The sequence below is a fragment of the Lagopus muta genome, chromosome 6 (assembly GCF_023343835.1).
Source record: "Lagopus muta isolate bLagMut1 chromosome 6, bLagMut1 primary, whole genome shotgun sequence".
Classification (NCBI taxonomy): Eukaryota; Metazoa; Chordata; class Aves; order Galliformes; family Phasianidae; genus Lagopus; species Lagopus muta.
Genome location: NC_064438.1, coordinates 1309649 through 1327980, shown reverse-complemented (window position 1 = coordinate 1327980; position 18332 = coordinate 1309649). Strand labels below are relative to the sequence as shown.

The 18332-nt window shown below is 52.5% G+C and overlaps 1 long non-coding RNA gene across 1 annotated transcript in view; it reads right to left on the bottom strand.

Moving 5' to 3' along the window:
* Nucleotides 1-12517: 12517 nt before the first annotated feature.
* Nucleotides 12518-18332, bottom strand: part of LOC125694710 (uncharacterized) — a 93895-nt gene continuing 88080 nt past the window's right edge. The window contains exons 9-10 of the long non-coding RNA XR_007377668.1: nucleotides 13615-13758; nucleotides 12518-13456 (exon numbers count right to left, since the gene is read on the bottom strand). This is a non-coding gene — a long non-coding RNA (uncharacterized LOC125694710). The remainder of the gene's footprint in view (nucleotides 13457-13614; nucleotides 13759-18332) is intronic.

The following is an 18332-nucleotide window of genomic DNA, read 5'->3' as shown; positions in this document are numbered from 1 at the left end:
TCGTGGCGTTCCCCGTCTGGGAAGCCCAAAAGTTTGGTTTAAGGGATGTAATGGCCGCAAACGTCCTCCCTCGGCCGAACCCCACACCCGATCCCGCATCTCTCAGTGCCGCCGCGCCATACGTCAGCGGGATGCGCATATAAAAGCGGCTCTGGTCAGAGGTAATTATGTCACAGCTTTCTCCCGGCGTGACAGCTGGATAAACACCGTCCCCATAAACATCTCTAATTAGGGAGGAGGATCTCGCAGAGATGCTGTTTGATTTATTGCTGCAGGAGAATGTCCATTTACCGCGATATAGCCGCGCAGCAGCGGCGAGGAGCTCCCGGGGACGCCTCGCACAGGTAAGCGGGGCTGCGGGCTCTCCGCCGGCCCTTTGTTCGCCGTTATTTCGGGAGCAGAACGCCCTTCGGCGGCTCTCCTCTCCAGCCCGCTCCGCGGCACCCACTCCGAACCCCCGACGGCTGCGCGGAGCCCTTCCGCAGCCCGCACAGCCCCACGCAGTCCCGCGGCCCTGAGCTCCCCCCGACGGCGCGGCAGCCGCTCCCCACCTGTTGGGCCGTGCGCTGCCCGCGGTGCGCGCTCGCCCCCGGGCCCCGACGGGGCGGGGGCGTCCGCGGGGTGGGGGCGCGGAGGGGCCGTTACCTGTCCGGCGGCGCGGCGGCCCGAGGAGGCACCTGGCGGCTCCGCTCGGCGATTCCTACGCCGGAACCTGCCACACAGTTTAAATGTCAATGACAATAAAAGAGGGGTGCTGCCTTTGCACTAACTTTCCCTTAATATCCACGCCAGCGCCTCCCCCATTGGCTGGGCCGCCCCGGTGACGTCACGGCGGACAGTACTTAGCTAATGAGACATTTTAGGCGACACGAGCTCGGCCGCCGCCCGCCCCGACGGCACTCGCGGCACGGCCCCCGCCCGGGGCCAGGCTGCTGGGATCGCCCCCGCCCCCCGTGCCCCGTTCCGGCTGCCCCTCACCCCGTCCGACGGGCGCTCCGGGGCTACTCCTCGCCCCGACGGCTCTCCCCCGCCCCGCGCTGCCCCGGCCCGGGCCCACGTTTAGGGCTGCGGCCGCCGCGGCCGGCCCCGGCGTGGGTCCCCGCCCGCAGAGAGGGGCTACGACCGGCGCCCACGTGTCAGAGGGTAACGAATGTATGGGCGCAGAGGCACCCCCCGGCCGACTGCTCTGTGGGACTGTACTCGGTGTTCGCGGAGCTGCCGATGAGCTGGGGGGGCCGCGAGGCCCGTCCCTCCGCCGCCCCCTCGAGGTATGGCCCCGCGGGGTGACCCCGGCCCCGGGCTGCGGCCGTACGGGGCTTTCGCGGCACGTTCGGAGACGCTGCCACGAAGGTGCCGCGGATCCCCGCGACCAGGCGGGGCCCTCGAGGGAGGGGAGTGACGGGAACGCCGCGGCTCCCTCCCGCTTATCCGCCTGTCAACAGCGGGAGACGGCTCCCGCAGCAGGGCCAGGTGCTGCCGCCCCGCGCCGCGCCGCTCTCTGAGGCGTAAAGCGGAGCGCTCGGCCGGGCACGCGGTGCCCCCTCAGCACCGCCGCGCTCTGTCTGCGCTTTTATCTTCTCGGAAAAATCGCGCGGAGCGGAGCGGGGCGGGAGGAGAAGGAAGAGAGCGGGCCGTGTGTGCCTGAGGAGTGCCGTAGAGGCCGCGGAAAAATGACAATAATAAAAATAATACAAATAAATAGGATAAGGGAGGGAGGAAGCCGCAGAGCGCTGCGCCCGAAGCACGCGGGGCCGCGGCGGCACTACTGCACGGGGCCGCCCCTGCGCGCAGCCTGCGCGCTGTGCCCCATTGCCCCGCGCGGGCTGTCCCTGGTGGGGCGATGGACGCGAGGACCCCCGTGCTCCCTCCGGGTCGTGCTCCGAGGAGCGTTGCACGCTGATAAACTCTGTACGTCTTTGATTTACACCGCGACGTGGAGTTGCGCCTTCTTTTAATCCCCCTTCCCGAGGTGCCCCGAAGCCCCGCGCTCGCAGGGATGGGGCGATCCGCGGCACGCGGTGCAATAATGAGCGTTAATTCTCTACCCAAGCAGAACTTGAGCAATAATAATAAGCACATCAGAACCGTTTGTTTACTGCGGCGGGCTGCGGGGCCGGGACCGCTGCGGGAAACGGTGTAACCCGAAGGAAATCTTCTAGAACGGGGGGATATAGCAATGGAAAGGCGGCTCCGACTTGGAGGGAGCTCGGCGACAGCTTGGCTGGGACGTGCGCCCGTGCGCAAGGTACGTGGTCTGCAGGACTTCGGTTTTATTTCCCCGCACGTTTATTTCGTAGTATAATAGAATTTTCCCCCTCTGACATCCTCCTTTCGCCCCAGGACCGCGCTGAGCCCCGCTGCGGCGACGCGGATTTGTGCCGCCTTCGCCTCGTTCTTTGCCGTCCCGACTGAGCTCGAGAGCCCCGTATCCTCCAAAAAAAACCCGCGCGGTCGGAACCGAAAGGCCTCTTAGTGCTGCGCTCCGGGACCCGCCGGGCGGGGCGGCGCGGGAGCGGTGCGCGGGGCTGAGCCCGGCGTGCGGGGTTCGGGGCCGCTGTAGAACCGCTGCGGGACGTGGGCGCGTCCCGAAGACGGGGCCGCGGTTTTCGCCCCGTGCTTTAATCCAAAAAAAAGCGCTTCGCTTCAAAAAAGAAACGCAGCCTTAAATCAGCTCTTTGCGCTTCGTGGCTGAGCGTTATCCCCGTGTTTTGTTTGTTTTGTTTTGTTTTGTTTCTTCCCGAAGACTCCTAATGGTATTAATTTGGCCAAAAAACTTGAGCCCGGGCTGTCTGGAATGATCTCGCTTCTCCCTCCTCCCGAACATTTCCATAATAACCGCGACTCGGGACCCCGCTCGGGCCGTGTGCCTCCCGCGCCCCGCGCAGCCCCGACGCGGGCTGCATTCCCCGGGGGTGATGGGATGCAATCCGCCGAGAGCCGACAGGCACGTCCTGGATGTTAGGGACGCACTGCTCCTCAACGTGACAAGGCTGAGTTCGATCTACAATTGTATTTGAAAGGGCAATGAGCGGAAAGATCTCCCGTCATTAAAGCCTCCCTCTCCGCTCGCGCAATAACGAGACCCTTCATTTGCACACAAACGCCCGGGAAAAGAGCCGTAAAGTCCCGCACCGGTCTGACCGCGCCGCGGAGCGCCCGCGGGGAGTGGGCGGCGGTGCGGAGGTCCCAACGCGCGCATGTGACCGCGGTGACTTTTTACTTTAAATCTTGAATAAGACGTGAGTTGTAACAAGGGGATTTGCACTTACTCCGTGACCCCTGTAATTGGATTAAATATAGACCGAGACGTACAAAAACAGAGCGAGATTGACACCTGCCAACTGGACTTCCTTATGATTGATCGTGATGCTTCGTGCCGGCAACAATAATGAAATAAATTGTATGGATAAAGGCGCGCATTTGTCATTTCCGCGCGGGGCGAGGGGAAGGCAGCGCGAGGCAAGCTGCTCGCTGACAGACGGAGCGGCGCGCCGAGCTGCGGCGCCGTGCGCGAACCCCAGACGTTGACGAGACAAATTATAACTTGTCACAACCTCTTTAAATTCAGAACTTTTCAATTAACATATAGATTGCCGCCGCGCAAAAGTCCGCGCGGAACGGGCGGCGGCCGTCGGGGGCCGAGGGGCTGCGGCTCGGCTGTGCCCCTGCACCGCTGCCGCGGGGATCACCAGCAGCCTCCGCGCCTCTTCCGCCGTGGGGCTCTCTGGGGGCCGCCCCCATCGGCCGCTGGTCCGGGCTCGGGCGGGTGCTGGGTCCCAGGTGCCGCCCCGTGCCCGTCGGGCAGCGCTTCCCCCGGTACGGGGCTGAAGTGTGCGGGTTGGAGCGGGCCGGGCCCCGCCGGGAGCACCGTCGTGTCCCAGGTTTGGGGCAGCACCCGGCCCGGCCCCAAACACTGTCCTGAGCTGGCGGTGCCCCGGGGGCATTGCGGGGGGTAATACCTGTGGGGCATTCCCTCCGTAGATATTTCTTTTTTCTTTTCTTTTCTTTTCTTTTCTTTTCTTTTCTTTTCTTTTCTTTTCTTTTCTTTTCTTTTCTTTTCTTTTCTTTTCTTTTCTTTTCTTTTCTTTTCTTTTCTTTTCTTTTCTTTTCTTTTCTTTTCTTTTCTTTTCTTTTCTTTTCTTTTCTTTTCTTTTCTTTTCTTTTCTTTTCTTTTCTTTTCTTTTCTTTTCTTTTCTTTTCTCTCCTCTCCTCTCCTCTCCTCTCCTCTCCTCTCCTCTCCTCTCCTCTCCTCTCCTCTCCTCTCCTCTCCTCTCCTCTCCTCTCCTCTCCTCTCCTCTCCTCTCCTCTCCTCTCCTCTCCTCTCCTCTTCCTTTTTATTTATTTATCTACCTATTTGTTTATTTTATTTTATCTCCTTCTAATTCTTCTTCATATTCTGAGCCGGTTTCTGCTGGGCCCACGATGCCAAACGCGGAGCTGCGGCCCCACGGCTGCGGCCAGGCACGAGGCTCAGGCAGCTCCGATCCGCAGAATCCCGTGTCCCAACCTGGGGCAAACCCCCTCCTCCGGCTCCGCGACCTTTCCGCGCGCTGTAATTACCGCCGAACTCGTTCCTCTAAATTAAATGCTGCTGTGATTTGAATCCGTGTAAAGCACGAAGCGAGTTCCATCGAATGAGCCGAGCCCGCCCGCTTTCCCCAGTGGCTGCATCCATTAACATTATAATCTCAAACACCATTTTTTATGTAACACCATTGTTAGTAAATCAACTCCTCAGGTCCACAGAGACGCTGACCCCTGGCAATTCAGCGAAAGTGTAATTATCTCCCCGAATCTCGGGCAGATTTAGGAGATTACATCGCAACTAACTCCATATCAATGCTAATGCCCCGGCTCCAGGTGCCGCTCGGCGCGGTGCGGCCCCGCTCCGCGGCACAAAGCGCAGCTCCGCGGCCGGGAGGGACGGGGAGCCTCCAAATTGCACCTATTTGTGCCACAAAACCTGGTCCGCGGATGGCAAAGTGAAACAAAGCGGCCATGCTAAATTAGCGTTAAATAAAGGGCACTTTAATGCTCGGTTACAGTCAACTGGTGTATATTTGATGGCTAATTGTCTATCAAAATTAAAGAGAAAAGAACAAATGATTCGTTATAAGAAGGTGTTAAAAGCTCCGACAAAGGCGCGTTTCACAAATATAATATCTGCGGACGGCGAATTGTCCGTTCGGGGCTCTTTTAACGTAGTGAAGGCCCGGAACTCCCGAGATATGAATAATGGGTACAAACGCGCTCTTTTATTCTCAAAGAACCTCGCTGGGAGCGGAGGCTCCGACACAACCAAAGCCGAGAGTGCGGGCAGAGCCGGGCTGCGGCGGTCCCGACGGCAGCCGATGGAAATGCGCTGAGAGGCACCGGATCGTTCTGGGCTTCGCGATCCGGGAAGGACCTCAGAGCCTTGGAGGTGGTGGGACGGGGACAGCGGGTGCGGGGCGTTCGCGTTTGGTGCTTCTCGGATCCACTGGGGCAGGGAATGTCCGGGCCGGGGGCAGAAGGGTGGGCGAAGAGAGGAGGTAAAGACACGGGGAAAAAAAAAACCCAAAAAACTGAATAAATGAACAAATGAATGAATAATAATAAAAAAAGGGTGGAAAGGGGGGGGGGGGGGGGGTGGCGAAATAGAAGAAATAAAGGGAAAAAGGAAAGAAGAATATGGGAAAGAGACAGAAAGAAAAACGGGAAAAAGGAAGAAATGTAGGAAAAGGAAAGGAAAAAATGAGGAAAGAAAGAAGAAAATTAGAAAGAGAAAGGGAGAAAATGTAGGAAAGGGAAAGAAAAAAGAAGAAAGGAAAAGAAAATGGAAAAAAAGAAGGAGAGGAAAAAAGGATGAAAAGGAAGAAGGAAAAAAGGGGGAAAACAGAAATAAAGAAAAAGGGAGACAAGAAAGAAGGAAGAAAAAAGGAAGGAAGGAAAAAGGGAAAAAGGAAGAAGAGAGAAGGAAAAAGAAAGAAAAAAAAAAAGAAAGAAAAAGGAAGGAAAAAAATAGAAAGAAAAAAGAATAAAAGAAAAAAAAAAAAGGAAGGGGAGGAAGGAGGGAAAAAATTGAAAGAAAAAAAAAAAAAAAGAAAAAAAAAAAAGAAAGGAAAGAAAAAGAGCCCCAGCGTGGGCTGAAGTTCCCTCAGAGGTGCACGGGGAGCGGCCGGGCCGGAGCCCCGCAGAGGCAGCGGGGCGCGGGGCAGCGATGCGGGCGGAGCGGCAAACCGCCCGGAAAATGGACCCGCGGAGAGCGGGAGAACGCTGCTTTATCTCTGACAACTTGTGTCCTAAAGAAACTATCTTGAAGATAATTGAAATGATTACAATTCATTGCTGCATTACTTTGAATGCGAACAGTCAAATAATGAAATCTTCGTAATACGGCAAAAATTTAATTTACATTACACCACCGCTCGAGGTTTTCCTTTTTTTTTTTTTTTCTTTTTTTTCCTTTTTTTTTTTTTTTTCCGAGCCCGGCTCCCCCGACAGCTCACGCACCGCCCCGCGCTCTGCTGCCTGATTCCCATTCTCGGGGCCGTTCCCTTCCGGAGGCTCCAGGTGCGGGGTGAGGGGGAGTGGGGGGGGTCTGGGGCCGCCCCGGGGCTGTCGCACGGCCACCGCCGCTCTCTCAGCCGGGACAGGGGCTGCCCGCCCCCGAGCCCCGGCCCGGACCCCCCCCCCCGACCCCTCCGGCCCTGAAGCAGAGTCCGAAGCGAACCGGGCTGTTCCCTCCGTGCAACGAACCGCTTCTAAAAAAAAAAAAGACCATCTGGTAATTGTCTTCCTTTAGATCTTCCCTTAATTATGCTTTTAATTAAAGATGGTTCAAGGCATTGGACCACATGAAGGGCAGTAATTACAAATTACATTACAAACCCAACAGATGTAGCTCTATCTGCTGGGAAAAAGGTACCGGAATAAAATTTGACTAAACTTTCGGATAAATTAATCCGCTGCCTTGAGAACAGAAGCACATTTTTTATTATGCAGACTCTAGCCAGGATTTAAGTTCTCTGTCATGATTGTTTTCATATTTCTTTGACATCTATTGATTTGGAGGCAGCTGCAAGGCTTTGTCACAAGAGAGAAGAGCAGTCACAATATATTAGCTTGATGGCATAACTTGAATATGAGTAGGAAGGATAGAAACATGACAGGGAGCCACGTGACCGAGCGATGGGTCTCCGACAAAATAAGAAATTAATTTTTAATAAAAAGCTTTAAAAATACTGCAGCCAAGGCAAGGGGAACGGCAGCACTCGTTCGTTACCAACGGCTCCAATGCTCACCCACAGGCGGGGAGGAGACCCAGGCTGCTGGTCGAATGGAGCCATGCAGGCAGCGGATAGGGCCAGCCCACCTTGGGCTCTGGCCCCATGGCCAAGCTCATCCACAGCAGCGCTGAGCCCACCCCCAGCTCACGGCTCTGCCAAAAACCTTGCAGTAAGCGGGCAATGGGAGCCCAGAGAGTTTGAGCAGGTTTGGGCAAGGCGGCAGGATTTTTCCCCTCTGGGAAAGGCTGACTCTTCAAGGCAGTCTTTGGGGTCAGCCTGCAGAGTGAGGATTCACGGGTCAGGTGTTCCATTGCATCATGGGGAGAAACGAAGCTGGGATGCCCCCCTCCTTGCCCCATGTGAGCATACGGGCACGCGGACACGCAGACAGACAGACGCACAAGCATATAGGCACGCAGACACACGGACACGGCACCATGCTGTCCCCAGGACAGCCCCACAGGCCCTGGCCCAGCTGCTCCCAGCCCCGCAGCACGCACACCCCGTGCACCGCCGCAGCCACACTTTCACACTTTCACACGTGCCCTGCTCATAGTGTCACATCTTTTTCGGTCGGATGTGCGCTAAGAGCTCTGCGGGCCCAATCCACCCTCTCACTGAAACCTCTGCGTGCCGGAGTGGCACAGGGCTGCTCTGTGCAGGGACAAAGTTGGGCACCTCACCTCAATCCAGTGAGGCCGCAATGCATGGCTGGGCTGTGCCAGCAGGTGTTGTTACGTGCCCCCAACAAGAGAGAGCTCGCAGCATCTTGGCCTTCATTTGGTTACAAAATGAACAGCCCCAGTTTTTTCCTCCTCGGTTTTTTCCTTTATCGGACCTGCATTTTGCCAGCATTTCCTGCTTTATAAAAGTGAGCTCAGTGTCAAAAGTTTCAGGAGTTTTAAAGAAAGATTGTCTCCATGACACATCATCACAGGGAGCAAAGGGTGAGGACATACTCCATCCAAATGTAATGCTTCCAGCAATCACTGGCAGTGTGCATGGTGATGCCCCATTCCTCACCAACAGGCTGTGGTCCCATGGAGCAGGGCGCTGTGCAGGGCTGCAGGTTCAGAAGGCTCACTGCATTTGTGCACCCACATACACAGACATGGCCTCACAGGACTCTCCGGCTCCCCCAGGAAGGGAATCTTTCTTTTTCAGTCAGGACACACTTACCTGCTCGGGATCTTCTGCAGCACAAAGGGCTTTCAGAGGGCTGACTCAACACACGCAGATGAAATAGGAGATGCAGCAGCACAGCAGTGTTTTCTCTGTACTGTCTGTGCCCACTTTTCCAATCAAGCTTTACCCACTGGCACTGAGGCTCACTTCACACCAACACACCCTGAAGAAATCAGGAATCTACAGGCAATACCCATCACCTGGGAACAGCGTATGGATTTGTCACTGTCCTCAGAGGAGTGAGAATCTCAAAATCAATGGCCAGATTGCTCTGATCCATACCTGCAGATGCCTCATCTGCGATAGACACAGTATTGACAGCTCTTCATTGCACCGACCACCTCGGCCGGGTAATTGCTGTGCAGTGCAAGCAGTGCATGGGGAGCTGGAGCCCCAAAACAGAGCTGATGCAAACTGTGCTCTGCAGTGATAGATGCGGCTGTGCTCGTTGCTTTCAGGCACAGCAGTCCTGAACCGAAGCAAACCCTGAAAACAGCAATGGTAAAGGGAGGAGAAATCAGTGAGGAAGAACAGCCGCTAAGGGGGGGAAAGTGTAATGAAGGGATACCCAATATTGACAGATCACGTAGAGCAGAAGGAGATGGGGTAGAAAAATCAGTCGAATGCAGACAGAAATATGTCTGGAGGGGGGGCACTGGGAATTTCCATTTGCTGCCAGAGCCTATGGATAAATGGAATGGAATAAAGGGAAGAGCCCCAGTGCTGTCTCAAAATATGATTTTCTGAGCTATTTTCATTACTGTCTGCAAAACGTTATCAAAGTATTATCTGCAGAATGCAATGGGGAAGGGAGAAGATCAGTCTGGAAAGGTCTTGGAGCCATTAATAATTTCCTCTGGCAACAAGGAAACCTGCCCACACCTCCAGCGTTGGGAAGAGCAAACAGGCAGCGAAATCCCCGCCGCGCTCTGCCCTGGAGCCAGGTTCTTAACTTTCTGATCACTTTTATTTCAGTTTCTTACACTTCAGCAAAACGCAGCAGAGCTTGACAAATTCATTTTGCAAGAGAAAGTCTGCTGCAACTTGTTTGCCTTTTGTTTTCATAGTGTGGACGCGGAGGAGCGCATTCCTGGAAAAAACCCTAAAAATGATGTTAGCAGCTCTGCCAGGCTCAGGCTGGGGAGCAGTGCTGGGTGCTGCCAACAGCCCGTGTCCTGCTGTACAGTATGGGGCTCATGGGCTGCAGCACGCTGTGCCATGCTGTGCTATGCCATGGTGTGCCACGCTGTGCCGTGCAGTGCTGCTGCAGGTGCCAGCACTTTCCTAAGTAGGTCACATCAGCAACGAGTGCAGATGTCATGAGATAAGGGTAAAAATCCAAGCAAAAAAGTACGGAAAACATCTGATCCCCAAACTCCACACCCTATGAATACTTAAACACCCTTGGATGTTCCTGGGTGAGAAGCAGTAGCCGCAGAAGAGCTAAGTGCACTTTTCCTCTAAAGCAGCGACTCAGGCGGTTGCTGGTGGCAGAGGCCAAGAGAAATAAGACCACGTCTGCAAGTTTGAGGAAAGCCTCAGAGTCATTCCATAATAATTTTACCTCCAATTTGCAGCTTCTTGTGCTAGAGGCGCTGGGAGCAGAAGACGCAGTGTGGACGCAGATGTGGACACAGATGTGGACGCAGATGTGAGTCTGCCAGGTAGCAGGGGAGCCAGGACACATCCTGCCCACACCGTGCCCACCTGCATTCACCCCTTGCATGGAGCCTGCTGGGCTCCCCTTGCTCTCACTCCCCTACAGCACGCAGAGGCAGCGGCTGAAGCACCGCATTGTGCTCACCCGGCACCTTTCGCTCGCCCACAATCTGTCATTGTGTGTGGTTTTATCGTGATTAAATCCCAGATGAACATACATGGGGAAAGTTCATCCAAACAGATGGGGAACAATGGGCGTTTGAAGTCTGGAAGGCAACAAGTGGTGCTTTCCAAAGGTAGCAAAGTTGGCATTAAATGCAGGCAATGCCTCCAGCAGCACAGGAGCACACTGCGTGCAGTGCTCGGGTGTGGGAATGGCCAGGAATGGGATGAGAGAGGTTTATACTTTATTTGTGTCAGCAAGCAGCGTGTTTCTGCTCAAAATATAAATAGTGAATGCTTGCACTAATGAAATGCTCTCTAATGGCAGCCAGGAGACTTTGCTTTTCCCCAGGTAGAAATGCTGGGAATTCAAATAACCAGCAAGTTTTGCAAATCGCAACCGCGTTTATAAGCTATAAACTGTGCAAAATGTGCTGGGCGCCTGAGGATTTTCAGACCCAGTTGCAGCTCATGTAAAAATTCTTTTTTTTTTTTTTTTTTTTTGTCCGCAGCACAAAATGAAGGCAGCAGATGCTGATAGGAATCAGAGAGGGCAAAAAGCCTCATAGCACCAAATGCGGCCATGCCCTTCCCACGGGTTTGTTTTCCAATGTGATCAAAGTGGGGTAATGAATGGGCCAAGAACCTCCATGGGCAGACGGTGTGATCTGGACTACGAGGGTATTCTCTGTGAGTCCATATAAAGTAGAACACACAGATAATCCGTGGCCAGAGGAAGCCTTCAGGCTGCTGCACACACCCCAAGAAGGCCTCGGCAACACGGGGTAAACAATTAACACAAATTTCAAATCACTGCACTGTCACCTTAATAGGCAGTGAAGTCAGCTACGATGGGCGTAATAGGATGAGACAGTTTAATTCTTGTTATGACATTAGCTGCAGCCTTGTAAAGCAGCTGAGAACGGCGCAGCAAGGGGCTTGCAGTCACTGTGGGCTGTGGGCCTGGACAGAGCAGGATCAAATGGCACCCAGGCTCTGGAGTAACGCTGGGAATGCGTTCCCTCATCACACGGAGTGGGTACGCTGTTAGGAAGGTCGGTTACAGATAAAGCAGGGCCATTTTTCAGCAATGAGAGCAGCTGGGAGGCTGTGCACGGTATCACGTTGTACATCATAAACACACATATCCAGGAGGTGAACTGAACCAATTCTGTTTTCCCAGCATTAAGCTTCAAAAAATTAGAAGTCACCCAGGCTTGAACCTCAGACAGACAGGTAATGAGCCATGACAGCCCTGCACTGGGATGCGCAGGAACGGGCAGGCCGGGCTGGGTGTCAGCCACAGGAACGCGCCTCAGCCCCAAAACTCCGAGCAATGCACCAAGTGTGAGCACGTCCCTGTGTGGATGGGCTGGGTGGGCTGGGGGCTGGGGTGGCTGCTCCTCAAGTGGGGCTGCAGGCTGGCTGGGAACACAGCCCCGGGCTGGGGAACTGAACCAGCCGCTTCGGGGATGCTGTCCTGTCGTGTGATGTGTTCACAAATGGAGCTTTCTTCAGGTTGGGTATTAGGAACAGTTAGGATGGATATTAGGAAAAAATTCCTCCTCAGAAAGAGTGGCAATGCAGTGGCACAGGCTGCCCAGGGAGGTGCTGAAGTCACTGTCCCTGGAGGTGTTCAAGACACGGCACTGAGGGACGTGGTTAGTGGGCAATGACGTGGGTGGGTTGGGGCTGGACTGGATGACCTCAGAGGTCTTTTCCAACCTTAATGATTCTAAGATTCTTCCATATTTTTGATATGTTGGAGTGGTTTTGCCTCAGCTTCATTTTGGGCAACTTGTTTTGGAAACAAGGCTGAGCTGCCAAACTGCCATGTCGTGAAGCACCTTAATTCTGCATGATGGGGTGGGATAATGTCTGGTTGGAGGATGGCGCTTGGCCTCTCCCTGCCCACAGGATGAATAACATGTGGGGCCTCACCAGCTGCTACTCTCCCCAAAACTCACCTCCAGCTTTCTGGATCATGCAATGCTAAATTCCTGCAGCCAAACAGGGCTTTCATGCCTTTATATGGAATTGCAAACCTGTCTTAAGTCTCAAAAGATGCTTTTATAGGAAAATCTCGACAGCTGCCAGCTTCCCTAAATCCCAAACTATCATTACAGGTTTAGTTGCAGACGGGGGATTTTTCTGGACCTTCCCTCCTGACCCAACAATAAAGCCAACTTGGTCTGAGATTGAAGATTCATTTATCTCTCCTTGGCAATTATCTCTATTGCAATCCTTCCCAATCTTTCTAAACAACATCCTGCTATTAAAGCCACTTGGCAAGCATTTAAAGCCCAGGATAAGTTAACCATGCACGAATATCCCACTCGGGGAAGGATCCGGCTATAAAAATAAACAGTTTGCATTTTGAAGGGCATGGTTCAGGAGGGGCTTTCTTCATTTGTGAAGAGAGGTCATCATTGCTGACAATAAAATTATGTAGGACCTGATCCTCCCCCACTGAGCTCAACAGCAAAATCCCTCGTGGTTTCAATGGTGTTTTCTGAGGTCAGCTGCTGGGAAAGCCAACATTCCTCAAAGTTGCTGAAAATCTATAATTGGATATATTAAGAGGGCTTTCAAAGGGATGTCAGCTTTGGAGGCTTAGTGCACAACATGCTGCAGAGGGGATCCCCGCGCATCACTGGACCCGTGCAGCCTCAGTGCTGCTTTGCTATCTGGTCTCCTGCTGTGTCTGTGGGGCTGCTGGGGATGTGGGGCTGTTATCCAGCCCATCAGCTAGCAGGTTGTGCAGCTCTTCTGTCACAGCACATCTCTGTGGGAGGGACATCCTGGTGATCCTCGCTGCACCTTGCATGTCCATGTTTAGTAAAATGAAGTGCAGCTTGGTCCTTAGGGATGTGATTTGAAAGCATCCCCCAAAAGCAGGTTATTAACTCATGGACTGAACTTCAAAGTGTTTTTACGCTCCTTTGGAAATGCTCAACAATCGCTTTTTGGGAGCTGGAAACCTTCCACTTCTCCTTACACAGTGCTTTCCTGGCCCACAGGCAGCATTTCCCTTAGGCACTCAGATGGGAATGGGGCACTTGGTGTGGGCCCAGGGGTGGGGACACCAAGGAGCACTCCAGCCATGCTGCAGACATCCTCCTGGAGAGCTTGGAGTCCTTTTCCCTTTCACTTTGTCAGAGAAAGATGAAATTCAGCAGAATCTGTGGAAATCACAACAGAGAATTGCTGGTTTGCTGTGCTGCCTGAGATTTTAAATAAATATTTTAAATAAATAGCATTAGAGTGACATGCATTTGTTGTCTGAACAAGACACCACTCCCATCAGGGCAAATCAGAGCAGGTGACTTCTCCAGGTTACCTTCTGCAGCGTTCTGTGGCAAGCAGGAGATACCAGTGGTGCTTGACTGCACTTGTTCGTGAGGCATTCAATTTATTCCCACTCTATGCGGGGTGGTTGACAAAGAGCTGAGAGCCATCGGAGCTCACTTGCAGAGGACTTTTACTATGGGAAAAGAGGTACTGGTGAGTTTTAGTCCAGGCAGCCTAATATCAATCGTATCAATGTTCTGAGATGCTGCAAAGCCACAGCAATAGCAAGGAAACAGCCAGCGTGGCCCAGCGCCAAGCACGGCTGGAGGCTGAGATACCTGCAGAGCACAAACACCTTGGGGTGGTGCTCACCTGGACAAACAGCAGCTGCCTGTCCCTGTGCGGCGCTGGTGGGATGGATGGGGATGGTACCGCTCCCTCGGCCAGCTCCCAATTTCCCTCATTACCTGCCCTAAGCTTCTCTCAGAGATAAGGAGTCCTTGCGCAAAGCCACTAATTTAATCCCAGCAAAGCAGAGAATAAGTCTGGATGCAAAAGGCTGGTGGGATTTTGACAAGATGCATGTCGGGGTTGGGCGACTAGTCTTAATTAGGCCATCTTTGTTTACATTTGATGTTTATCAGCTAATTGGCATGGCAAGGTGTGAGTCACACTGCTTCCCTCTGGCATCAAATCCATTTGCGGGAGAAAAACTGGGAGAACAAATTATCCCAATTACAGGACACCCCACTGTGCTAATTGCTGTCCCAGGGAGGCAGAGCCTTGCACCACTGCCATGACTGCGCTGCTCCCACGCAGCCCTGCACCCCCAGGCCTGCGACTTGCTGCCCAGTCCCCTCTGCCACTGCTCTCAGGTTGGGGCTGCCTCCTCCATCCTTTCCCCTTTACTTGTTGTGCCTTGATGAGGCCACGCAGATCACGAGAGACATGTCCTCATGCCTCTGACCTTGCAGTGCTCATCAGATCAGAGCCTGGATGTGTGCTGTGATGGGGCTGGATCTCACCCTCGTTGTTGAGGCTCCCAGGCAGCGTTCAGACCTGCCTGGGCTCTTCCTTTAAAAATGCTTTTGGATCGTCAGCAAACAGCCCGATGCCCTGATCTGTCCTCCCCTTCCTCAGCACTTGACTGCTGTGATTCTGAGCGTTCCTCGCACTGTAAAACTCCACCTTCCTTTCTCTGCCTCCTTCTCTCCCCACCCTCCAGGATGATGCTGTGCACTCATACCCTTTCAGTGCCTATAGCTTTTCCCCTACACACGAAGGTTCCAATGCGCAGGAATGTTTCTTGGCTGCCCTTGAGTTGAATGATGATCCTGGAGGCTTGGAAAAGCCACAAAGCTCAATGCTCTCTGTCTCCCTGTGTCTCTCTTGTCTTCCCTTCTTAGTAGGGGTAACAGATGGCTGAGGCTTTCACCAACAGTCCCGAACACATTGTCACTCCCAACTGAAAGTGAAATATTCAGTGGCATTTAAATTAAATAGACTCTAATGCTTCAGTAATATTAATTACGGTTTCATTCATCCCTGGCCTAATAAATCAACACATAAAGATAGGATGATCCCGTGGCTGGCAGCAAAGCAGGGCTATTCTGTCCTTTGTAAGGTTATGCACACAAAGCCCCCATTCTTACGGGGACATGATGGCCCCTCCAAACATCTGTGCTCAGCACCACTTGAGGAGAAGCCAAAGTGGTAACATTTAAACTTTTCTTGTCCAATTTGTCCACGCATTGGGGTTCAATTCAACAAGAACTTTCAGGGAAAATTATAAAAAACGTGTTAAGTGGGCGAAAACTTCCCCCTGCTTGCACTGCAGGCGAGCAGATTTATTCCAGCTGCGCTGCCCAGAGCTGTGTGCTTCTTACCCCAGCCCCACATCCAGGCTCAGGGCACAGAGGTGCTACAGGAAAACTTTGCCTAACGGTGACATTTTGCTGGCTGGTGAGGCCCATGGGCTACAGTTTTTCACGCAATTTTTATTTTTATTTTTTTGGTGCATGCATACCACAGGGAAAATAGACTCTGCACTTCACCAACAACAGTTTTTTTCCCCCTCACCGCTATACATATGTAAAAGGAGGCTAATAAAACGGCTGAATAAAAGATCTCTGCTAGTAAATCTTCCGCAGACAAAACCCTCCACTTGTGACGCTTCAAAGCTGCCCAGAGCTACCAGTTTAGCCCAAAAGTCCCAACTCGGGGCCGCTGATTGGAAAATAAAAAGCCCTGTGCATAAAAACTTCACTCCAATTGTTATGCAGTGAATGCAGCGTTTACATACAGCAGCTTTACTTGACCAAGTGACTCCCGAGGACCGCAGTGAAAAGCCGGTCGTGATGCAGCTCGGCTCCTCTGGGAAGGCCCTTCTAGAGAAGGTTTGTAAGGAATAAGGGAGGTCAGGATGAGAAATCAATGCCTCGTCTTGTAAGGACATCACTGAAATCCGGAGCAGTTTTAAAACAAAATGGCAAAACAAGACACAGAACTGCAGGGCGAAGCGGTGGGACAACGAGGTTTGGCAGCAGCCTGGGACAGGATGCAGAGGGGCTCACCCTGTGCTTCTCAGGGGGTTCCTCATGGAGCCAGGGGCCGATGGGGCTGGAAGTGCTTTGGCACAGTCAGGGGGGCAGTTTCAGCTGTACAGATCCCTATGGGATGGGGACGGCAGCATGCCTGGCCAGGGGTGTTTTCTTCCTATGCTTTGATGTAGCAAAAAGCTGGGTCACCCAGCTGGTGCAGGGGGGGAGGGAGGCGCTGGCACTCTGTCACTGGAAGTAGGCTCCCTTCTGCCTCCTCACCTCCAAATGGGCACAAGGTCACTTACGCACTGCTCTGGAGGCCTGAGAGAAGGCTAGGCAGCCTCGGGCAGAGCCCCCTTAGTGGGAAGGGATGAGCAAGGCTGTGCTGCAGGCACAGGGCTGGGGGAGCCTGGCAGGGAGCCGCAGCTGCTGCTCCCCCCAGGGCTTGTTCCTTCCCCATTGGGCCTCGCTGCCCCCACCAGCCCATGCCTCAAGCCGTCCTGGGAGCTGCTGGCGGCCCTCAGTGCTCCAGCTGGTCCGAGCCCACCGCAGCAGCTGAGCAAGGAGCGCCCGCTCCTCGGTATGTCCTAGTTCCCATCAGCTGGCTGGGGCCGTTGGAACAGACAGCCAGAGCACATGTTGCTCCAGCCCTGCTGTACCCAGGCCTCCAACTGAGGAGCTTGGGGTAAAAACTGGGGCAAGAGCTGCCTGGGGATGTCAGGGTGCTCCTTCTCTGCCATTCACAGAAATCTCAAATGATTCTCTTTTGATTCCTAGTTTGGAAAAATATTTAATGTTTCCAGACTCAACAGCTAGCATCTGTTAGTACAAACCAACCTTTCGTCCCACCCATTTCCAGCAAAGTATTCCCTGTGGATTTCAGGTGCTCACAGCTGATGAAAGGGTTCCGATGGGATCTGCCCAGAGCAATGCCACTCATAGGCTCTGGGAGCTGCTCCATTGACCAGAGGATGGATCCTCTCTCTGGCTTGTTTAGAGATAACAAACTTGCTAAAACCAGCATCCCTTCCTCCAGGCTACATGAACTCTGAACTACACCTCCATGGCCTCTCTACAGACAAGCCAGTTCTCCTTGAGAAGACTGAACCAAGTATTTTCAAACCACTAGATTCATTTGAATGAATAATATTATTGAAACCTTGATAAAAGTTACCGAAATCCCCTAATCAAGGAGGTGCCTGCCGTTCACAGAAAAGAAGCAAAACACAAAGTTCACCCTTCCTTTCCCAAGCAGAGGCCAGCAGTCATATTTCAGTAACACAGGAATCTGCATTATGGGGCCATTAGTGCTGGTTAAGATTCCCAAAAGTACAACATGCCATGTTAAGCCATTACCGCCTGTCCTCGGACATAAACCTTCTGCAACCTGCTATGGGCTAACATGAGAATAGGTTGGAAAGCAATGTGAGTATGGCAGAGATGAGCAGAGAACATTTCACTGGATTTATCTCAAGATGCAATTTGTTAACATTTTTTTTTCGTCGTTGCTCAAAACATTCCCTGGTAGTTATTTTTAGTAGTGACATATATGTTTCCTAGTAAGACATTTTGCATTTAATAGTAATAAGAAATAACATTATCTACTTTTTATGATTGAGGATGAGGGAGTCTATTCTAATAGCTTCAGTTGTCAACACAAGGTCCTTCGGTACTACATTTCTTGGCCTCCCTGTTGTAAAAGAACATGCCTATGTAGATATTATTAATTTATCACTGCACAAAACAAAGTTTATGAACACTTAATATTTAATGTACTGTGAATTTAATAATAAAAAATTAAGACCCTACCTTACATCATTTTTTAACTATCTGATTTTTATTCTTCTCATTAGCTCTTTATGGATCCATTCTGAGCCATGGCTTGGGCTGAAAAAGCAGTCAGTTGTATGGGCTGAAGAGTAAATTCTTCCTCTCTAGCCCAGCTGAACGCAGAGACAACACCATGATGAAATTAAGCACTATGACATTTCTATCATGCATGGAACACAGGGACATAAATATAAATACAAACCTGTAGTGCAATTAGAGCAGCCGCCTGCACGAACTGAAGACATGGGTTTTCCTGCCTAGTGAGGACATCAGGCAGGCAGGATTATCTTTCACAAAGGTTTGATGCTTCTGTGTTTACACTTTGCCAGTCTTCTGGCTTCTCTAAGGGCTTATGCCACTTCTGTCTGTCTGAGCAGCTTCTTGCATAAATGTGATT